Source organism: Thalia democratica, chromosome 5 (genome assembly GCF_965202585.1).
Source record: "Thalia democratica chromosome 5, ktThaDemo2.hap1.1, whole genome shotgun sequence".
NCBI classification, from domain to species: Eukaryota; Metazoa; Chordata; class Thaliacea; order Salpida; family Salpidae; genus Thalia; species Thalia democratica.
Genome location: NC_139169.1, coordinates 53,569,376 through 53,579,157, shown reverse-complemented (window position 1 = coordinate 53,579,157; position 9,782 = coordinate 53,569,376).

Genomic DNA, 9,782 nt, shown 5'->3' with positions numbered 1-9,782 from the left:
ACGTCATAATTCGGTATGGCGACATCGCGATTGCGTTTTGATTCTATAGCAGCTTTCCTGCGATTGACTTCGGCTAATTCGGCTTCTAATTTGCGTATTTCTTGCATAGATTAGCTAGCAATTGCTCTGCGTAGAAGTTCGGCGTATTCGGCTTGTAATTTGCGGAAATCTTGATTAAGATTTTACTACTTCTCGTATGAGAGTTACGTAAAAATAACTTTAAGCTAGCAAGATTTTTATATTCAGTTGCGTTTGATTTAAAAAAAATAAACATCTCATCAGGAGCATTGGACCATAAGATAAGTTTTATTCTTTCGCTGTTGTCAAGTTCGTCGATACGGTTGTACCTACAAAAATTTTCGAAAATGTTAATTATCGTCTCAACATCATATATTTCATGGACTACACCTAATAAAGGGAATTATTTCAAGACATTCTTTATAATGTTAAGGTGCTTAAAAGATTTCTCTTAATATTCGTACCGTTCGTTGCTAAAACCTTGGTATTCGAACCATACATTCTTATCAAACTGCGTTTTCTCGAATCTATCGCGCCTACTTTGTCTTTTGTTAATTTCTGCTCTTAACAAATCAATTTTAACGTTAAAATCTATAATTTCGTTACAGGCTGTTATAATATCTTCGAGATTTTTGCGGGCTTCATCGATTACTTCGATGTTCCTATACTTAGGCCAATCGTAAAGAAAGTGGTCATCCAAGATCCACGGAAGTTTTGTTAAGCGGTTAGCTACGCGCCCTTCCCATAAAATAAGTTGGTAGAGGTCGTTATCTAGACATGACAATAACCAATGCAAATGGGCTTTTTGTAAGCGGTTAGTCAGATTGTGATTGTACGTAATGTTTGAATATCTGTAGGGTACTGGTTCGGGTGGGTCAGACAAGGGACACTCTGATATTAATGTATTATATTTGTCATTTTTGAAATCTTCCCAGTCCCTATAAAGTTGGCAGCTGTTAGGCCTAAAATAAAGTATATCCATGATACTAGTAGATTTTGTTAAAGTCTTAATAAAGTTTTAAACTAAATTTGGGTCACCACTACGAAACGTAGAAAATAAAAAGAAGAAGTTACGGACTTAAATGAGGTGCGTGTTAAACAACTAGGGTTCACCATTTAACTATCAACCAACGGATAGTTATTACTTATATTATGCGAAGCTGGTTATTATCTGACTCCCAGCGCGTTATAAATATATTGATGTGTTATTTAAATGTTTAGATTTGACTTAGCTAAATTATTTAGCTAAGTCGACTTAATGAATTGAGAGTTAAACTTAGACTATAATTTAATGCTTAGCCTAATTAAATAGTTAGATTGTTAGAAGGCTTAAACTAATTGTATATAAGAAATCGAGTTCTAGAAATAAAAGCTGTATTATGATGAATATAAACTGCGATAAACACATTAACAAAACATAGCAAACTATACAAATGACTTCTTCAATTCAAAGTTTATATAACAAACAGTCGCCTTCGTACAAGAATTACGAGGCGAACACAACCTTTTAACACGATATGTTATTTTTACAAGCTAAAAACTAGACTGCCCCAAAAACTCGCGCTTTACTAAACTTAAGCATTTTTAACTTTGAGAGAAAAGGAAGAAAAGAACAGTGCTAGCTGTTACAACTTCTAACCCGATCACTTCTAACTCGATTACTCTTAACCAGATCACTTCTAACCCGACCACTTCTAACCCGATCACTTCTAACCTGATCATTTCTAACCCGAAAACTTCTAACCCGGTCACTTCTAACCCGATCATTTCTAACCCGATCACTTCTAACCCGATTTAACCCGATCATATCTAAACCGATAATTTTTATCCCGATCTAACCCTACAACTATTAACCCGATCTGTATTAATATGTTTTTTTGTTATTGTTTAAAAAAAGGGTTTGTTTTAAAAACATATTAATCTTAACAAAGTTGTTTTTTTAATGAAATTTAGTTAGTTTTTTTTGAAATAAAGCATAATTTCTTATAGCTTTTGTTAAAATTTAATTTTTGATACTTATTGCAGTCAGAAAGTTTGTTATCCTACGCTATACCCAGGCTTCAAAATCTGGGCCACTTAAACTGAATGACACTTAACAAAGAGACAAAAATTTATATACCTTAAAATCAAAAGCTACAGTTTTATCCAATATTTATAGATTAACAGCAAAAGAAATCAACACTTTAGTATGATACTAATTGACTTATTTATGATTTGAAGGAGAAGGTTTTTAACAAATTTGGTTTTAACTCCCTAATAAGCAAGTTTATCATGAATTCTTTCATCGATCAGTGAGTTCCAATAAAACCAAACACAGCTGCACAATCTTTCAATTTAGAATTTATTTCCGATTTCTTTTCAAAAAAAAAACCTTCTTTTCAAAATTCAGCAACACATATTCAGACGATTTAGTAAATTATTTCAATGACTTTAGTGCAGCAATCGGCAAAATAGTCTGAATCACGCATTTCTTTATAAAAATAAGGTTCATGGTTACTTTTGTAAAATTCATTTAGAACATACTAGAATGTCAGAATTCAAACAAACTACGAAAATTCATGAATAAATTATCTTCTTGTTCAAACATTAACCGGATATACACATCCTGACTTTAAGAGTTAGGTTCTGTACATTTGTGCAACCGTTTGGTATTTCATTGTTTTTTTATAATTTATTTTAGTCGCTTTGCCAAAGCATGATCGATAGAATTAAAATAAACATTATTTGAATTAAGGTACAGACAATTATAAAAAAAAAATTAAGTGCATTGACTAACCACTAAATTTAAAATTTAAAGTCCAAAGCACATTAAGAATACAGGTCAAATAAAATTCTATCGAAAATGTTGAAAAACGGTTTATCATTTACAGAGGAAAGGCGCTGCTAATAAAATCAAACTATAGAATGAACCAAGTTCTACATATTAAATCAATGGTTTATAAGTTTAAAAATTTGTTAAATTACTGATAGTTTCTAGTATAAAGGATATTATCATAATCAAGTAAACTTATATCAAAGTTGTTCTTTTTTTTTTGCAAAAATTAGTTTTGTTTGAAAGCTAATTCCACATTTAAACTGAAAGATAGTTATGACTGCATAAATTTTTCGATTTATCTTCGTCGTAATTAATTATTTTAATAAGGTTCAAAAATGGATTATTAATCAATTGTTGTTAATTAGTCATAAAAGTCATTAGTAAAAGTATAAGTCTTTTGAATTTTAAAGATTAAATATTAAGTTTTGATAGTCGTCAATGCAAGAAATATAATGAGTATTGCAGCCGTTAAAGACTACTTCATACTTTTTCTTTGAAGAGATTCTATATGGTTAAAATATATTTTTCAAGCATGGAGACGAAATTGGCAAGTTGCATTCAAATTTAGGGCGAATTTATATGAAATACAACTTTTTAATAATATTAATATGAGTATATATGAAACTTAAAATAATACAGTTAATAAATTTTAGTAATCGTAATTATTGTGGTGGTTTCATTTAAAATTAAAATAATTATATTCTAAGTTCTTAAAAGGAAGTGTATACTGTTCAATAAGTCAAAAGTATAGGTAGACGTTTTTTTGATATTTAGAACCTGTCATTTACTAAAACTTAAATTTAATTTTCTTTTTTTTAGCCGATGGTAAATTATATTTAAAGATTAAAAAAGATACATTATACAATAAACTTAACTTTAAAAGTTAAGTGTTGAAAACTAATTTTTTTCTTTTTTTTTTTCTTTTAAAATATGATGTATACAGAGCAAAGTAAATCTATTTTTATCATGAAAATTGAAAGTTTTCAAAATTTAAAATTGCAAAAACTGTTTCTTACGATTAATAATAAAAACTTCTTTAAAAAATTTCTTGATATCTTTTGAAAGTTATTGTTTCTTAGGTTTCCAAAAACACAAAAACTTAAGATTATTTGCGATAATTAAGTATGAAATATAAGTATAATTTATTTGATTAATTTATATAACTTAAAAGCTTATAAAAAAACAATAAAATGTGTTTGTATTGTGAAACTCTACTATAGGTTTAAATTTCTAATGAAGAAAAAACTCATGAAATTTATAGAAATTTAGAGGTGCAAAAAAAAAACACCGAGATTAAAGTCAATAGACTTCAAGCTGGCTTTACTGTAATGAATAAAAAGTAAATATGTTGCGTGTAATAATCGTCTGAAAAAGTAGTTGATTAAAGGAAACAAAGAACTTGATAGAATTTTTATAAACTTCTGTTACTAGTTATAGTTATTTTAAGTATAGTTTATTAATTATTTTTTTTTTTAATGTTTTTTAAGTACTTATTTCGTTTATAATTACGTTATTTAAACTAGTCATAGTTAAGTAAATTATAAAAAAAATTGTCAATTAAAGTACTAATTTAAGTAGTTATTGAAACATATTTTATATTATATAGATTTAGGTGAAGGTTTTAAAGAAGATTACCTGGGCGAGATTTGATTAACCTCGGGCCTTTATACAAATAAACATGTCTGTTCAATTATTAGTGATTTTTTTTGCTCTAGGATTAAGTGGGAATTTATTAATGATGTGAAATTAAGACGGTCAATCGACGTAACATATTTTTGAGGTTTGTTATCTGACATATCTGTTTTAATATCTAGGTTATATCTAAAAATCCTGCTTTTTCACTTAACATAAAAGAAGTGTTAATTTCTCCTAATGCTTGTTTGAATTCCATTATCTTAATAGGCCTATGCAATTTGTATAATAATCTTTAAAAGTTGTTAAAATGAAACTTAAAACTAACCTACTATAAAACGTTAATACATTAGTCGGCAATAATACAACATTTACAACAGACTTACAATGTAGTTTTTAGACCGTAATATAAAGGCTTTTGTGTCTATATATTACAACAGTAAAGGTTTACTTTTGAAAGTTTGCTTGTGTTAAAGTTATTATAGTCACGTGAATTATTATAAGATCCAACTTAAGTATAGTTATAACTGCTTACTTTAAAATCCTACAAAGAAGAGTTCAAAATATTGTAAAGTAAACGATTTAGTGAATTGTGTATGATTAATGAAAAACGTCTGTTAAAGTAGATTGAAAAAACAAAAAATATGAAATAATGAAAAAAAATTTAAGTTATGTGTAGGATGAACTATCAAAAAATGAGGTAATAAAGATAAATTAAACTTAAGTTCAGTTAAAGCTAAAATTTATACTAACAATATTTTTTACGTTACACATTAAAATCATAATGTTTTAAAAAAACTAAAAAATATAAAATAGAAATATTTTAAAAACTTTATTAAGATTAGTTTGTATTTGCATGAAATCCAGATTAAAAAATAAAAATAAAATAAACAAGTAGAAAGGGTAGAAACGATCGGGTTAGAAGTGATCGGGTTAAAAATGATCCGGTTAGAAATGATTGAATTAAATCGAGTTAGAAATTATCGGGTAAAAAATTATCTTGTTAGAAGTGATCGGGTTAGAAGTTATCGGATTAGAAATTATCGAGTTAGAAGTGACCGGGTTAGAAGTTATCGGGTTAGAAATGATCGGGTTAGAAGTGATCCGGTAAAAAATAATCAGGTCAGAAGTAAACGGATTAGAAATGATAGCGGGTTAGAAATGATCGGTTCCCGAGTCCTGTTTATTACTATTTTAACTTATTAATCTTTTTTAGTCAATAGTGCCTATAGAACTCTATAAAAATGTAACATAAAGATTATATGTTCACTTAAGTTTAGTATTATTAAGTTTTGTTTTTGTAAAACCACAAGTTTTTAAACTATAAGTTCAATACTTTGGTTATCATTTTGATTTACTTTTACTTAACTTCCATTTAATTTTTGTTAATTTTTTTTTTTCAGATTTGTTTATAACAACTGATGATCTCCTAATCCCAATATAGCAGTGATACATTATTTTATTGATAACAAACTGTAAAAATTAAACATAGGTATAAATTTTATTTTATTTTAAATTTCTACTTATAACAAAGGCAAAAAAAAACACTGACACTTAAATTGAGTTGTTTAGTAATATAACAAGTCCGAAGGTGATAAAATCTCGTCTAGTAAGTAGTTTCATTACTTTATTTAAAAAATATTTTAGTTGTTTTATTTTTTTAAACAAAGTAAATTTGACAAATAAAAAAAAAAAACAATTTAAATATTAATTTAATTTGTAAGTAAAACTAAAAAAGTGAATCAAGTGTTACTTCGGATATTATTCAAATTTAATTGAAAACTTTTTAAGAAGATTAACGCGAAAAGATTTAATCTTGACCTTCGTACTTGTTATATAAAAAAACAATTCTGTTTAAATTTCAGTGGCATTTTTTGTCCTAGGTTTAAGTAGAAATTTATTGATGAAGTTTAAAGTAGACGGTTGACCGACATACATGGTTTTGCGAATTGTTACATGACAGAACTTTTTTTGAATATAGATACTCTATACTTCACTGAAACATTTTCTGCAACCAGTATATACAAAATATAGATTCATACACTTTTAATTTAAATATTGTTACTTATATATAAAAGTTAATTTTCTCTTTTTTAAGGCAAAGCTTACCGATTAAAAAAAAGGGGCACAGCTAATCGATTATTAAAAAAAAATAGGAGTGCTTGATTATTATTTAAACTATTAATTTTATGATTTAACCATCATTATTTATACAAACTATACTAAAGCATACCTGAAATAAGGATTTTTAATAAGTTTTAGACACAATACAAGCTCATAAAATGAGTTTTATGTTTGTTGAACATTTTAGTAAAACATTATTCTAGTAGACTTAAACCAAGAAAAAAAAAGTTTAGACAACTCAGTTTAAAATTTGTTTAATCAAAAATTTCAGGTTATGTCAGTAGACTTGCCTGTACTTTCTAAATAAACTTTTAAAAGTGAAAATAAAACAATAAAATGCTATAAAAACGTGTAAAGATAAGATGATGTATATAACTTTTGTCTGTGCCTTGAGATCAGCTGTAACAAAATAAAATATTTCTATTAATGTCATAACAAATTTATGAAAGCCGCCTATATGTAAGATAAAACCCGCACCTAATTTTTACAAAAACTTCACCGCACCTATATAAAACCCGCACCTATATGTAAAAAGTAAGTTTATGTGAAGCAAACTTTTATTTAAGAAAAATTAAATTAAAAAAAAAAACAAGAATTTTATATACAGTTATGTGATAAAAGTTAATAAAATTGTAGAAAGAGTTAGCTCTTTTGTTTTAATACTCAGGGATTCTGAGATTATTTTAAGTTGCAAGTCGAATTTGTCAAATACAATTAATTTATCTGAAAAAAACTCTAATTTAGTTTATAAAAATTTTAGAGAAGTATACAGTCAATTTCAACTATTCAAAATATAAGTTTAAGTGTTTGTTAACAAAAGATCCTAGTGAAACAAGTTCACTGGAATATATATTAATAACAAGTTATACAGTATCCTTCTTTTATTATACACACATATGTTTCTGTGTGTTAAAGGATTAACACACTTCAACTGAGATCTGTAAAAAAATAAATACTGTAAGGAAAAAGAAGAAGCTAAAGTAGGTAAATTTATAACTTGTTACTTTATTGTGTATTTTAGCTTACTTTATTTATTTTAGACTTAATAATTACAAATATTATATAGTTTTATAACAGTCTGATTTTACATTAAATATTTCATCTATTATTAAACATTAACCTCTTAAAATATATAGCAATTATTTTTTTTTAATGAACACATGTATACATCTACTTTAGCTTATATTTTTTCCTTATAGTACTTATATTTTTTTTACAATGCACAGTTAAAGTGTGGTAATCCGTTAACACACAGAAACATATGTCGGTATAATAAAAGAAGGATACTGTACAATTTGTCATTATTAAAATAAATTTCAAAATGATAGTAGTATGTACCATATTTATAACTTGATTCAAAAAACAATCTATATATTTTTTCATGATATACATATCATGTAGGAATTTTTTTTAAATCGTTACAAAGATATTTGATATGCGCACAAACTTGATAATATGTTTCGTGATAGAGTCTGTTTTGTTTTTTACTTAAAAAAAGGTTGAAAAAAAGTGTACTTTTCAATAACTTCTTTTAAATTAAAAAATCTTCTAGCTAAGTTCTAGTTATACTGTATTAGCTGTCAACAATTGTCATTGCAAAAACAAAAAATTGTCGACAAACTTTCAGTTTACTGTCGGTTATTTGCACATTAACAATATTTCATTAGCTTGTGATGTTGAAATAAGTGTATATTAAAAAGCACTAATTTGCAATTGTTTAGAGTTCGATGCTTTTTGCACTAAGTAGTGCCTTTTTATCTAACATATCTATATTTTGGCTCAAAGTAAAGAGAACTTTTTACTAATTTATTAACATGTATTTGATAACAGACAACTTAATTTTCTTTACACTTTTTATTCAATTTAAACAAATGTATATAAATTGTTTGCATTCAATATCATATAGTGTTTTTATAATAACAATAGGCCAGCTATCAACCGAAAATAATGAAAAATAGTTATTTTCTTAATAAACAAAAAGATTTAAGCTTTTTTGGTTCTTAAAATTCAAGGATGAACTTAAAAGTTATCTTTTAAATAGTGATTCTCAAGGTCATTAGTGATTATTCCTACTCTTTTGTTTACGGAGTTAATTGTATTTTTATTTAATATCCAAGTTTTTATTTATTTTATATAATTTTTTTTTTCGAAAGTTGATTTGTTTGGTTACAGTAACATTGGTTTAGTCTAAGTTTTAGCATTTTCTATCTAGTTATTTTTTAAGATTTTCTTTAAGATTACTATTTTGAATGAAGTTCAGAATATTTGCAAACTAAATTTTCTTATGCTTACAAACTTTTTTTTTAGCATGCAAATGTAAAAAAATAGTTATAGATGTTTTTACTTTAGCAGAAAATCAAGTATGTATTTAAATAATAAGCTAAGATAACTGTTTTAAGCAAACTTAAGTTAAAAAGTCTCTTTTTTTTCTGAGGAAATCAAAGAAAAAATTCTTATTTTTTATGTTTGCAAATGTTGCTTGCTTTCTATTATTACAGTTTTAGTCTTGGAAAAGTATTCAAAAAAAAAGTATATTTTAGAATAGAAGGAAATTTGTTGTTGTGGGTATCATTATTGTTATAATTATTATTCCTTTTTTTTTATTAAAAGCATAAATTTTACAGTACTTATGTTCATATTTTCATTTATAAAACTTAAGTTCGGTTGTTGTAAAAATCACTTCTTTGAAAAAAAAAAAATATATAATAGTTTATTAAACTATTCAAATATAAAATTGTTTTTACTGTTCAATTTAAATTACTAAATAAGATAAAAATTACCTTTTTAGCACAAAATACTTATAAAAAAGTTTTCGTAAAAATGTTTCAGCGTATTACATTTTACTTTCTTTAAATAATTTGTAACCTATAAATCAAGTATTCACTTATTTGTTATTAGTGTTGTTTATCTTCTTTTAAAAATTAATTTAAAGTTGTATATGTTTTTTTAGTTCTTATGTTACTAAACAAGATTCATAGTGCATTATTAAACTCAAAATTTAGTTAATTTTCGTTTAATTTTATTTTCTTTTATTTCGTTTAATTAAAAGTTTTATTACTAAAGATTTAAATATTTAAATTATAAAAAAAACTATGTGTAATAGCTCGAAAGAAACTTTATAGGCATGTGGTGTACGACTCGATAACCGAAAGGTTCCTTTGTACACCAGGTCCTTAGACCAAAACTTTTGAGC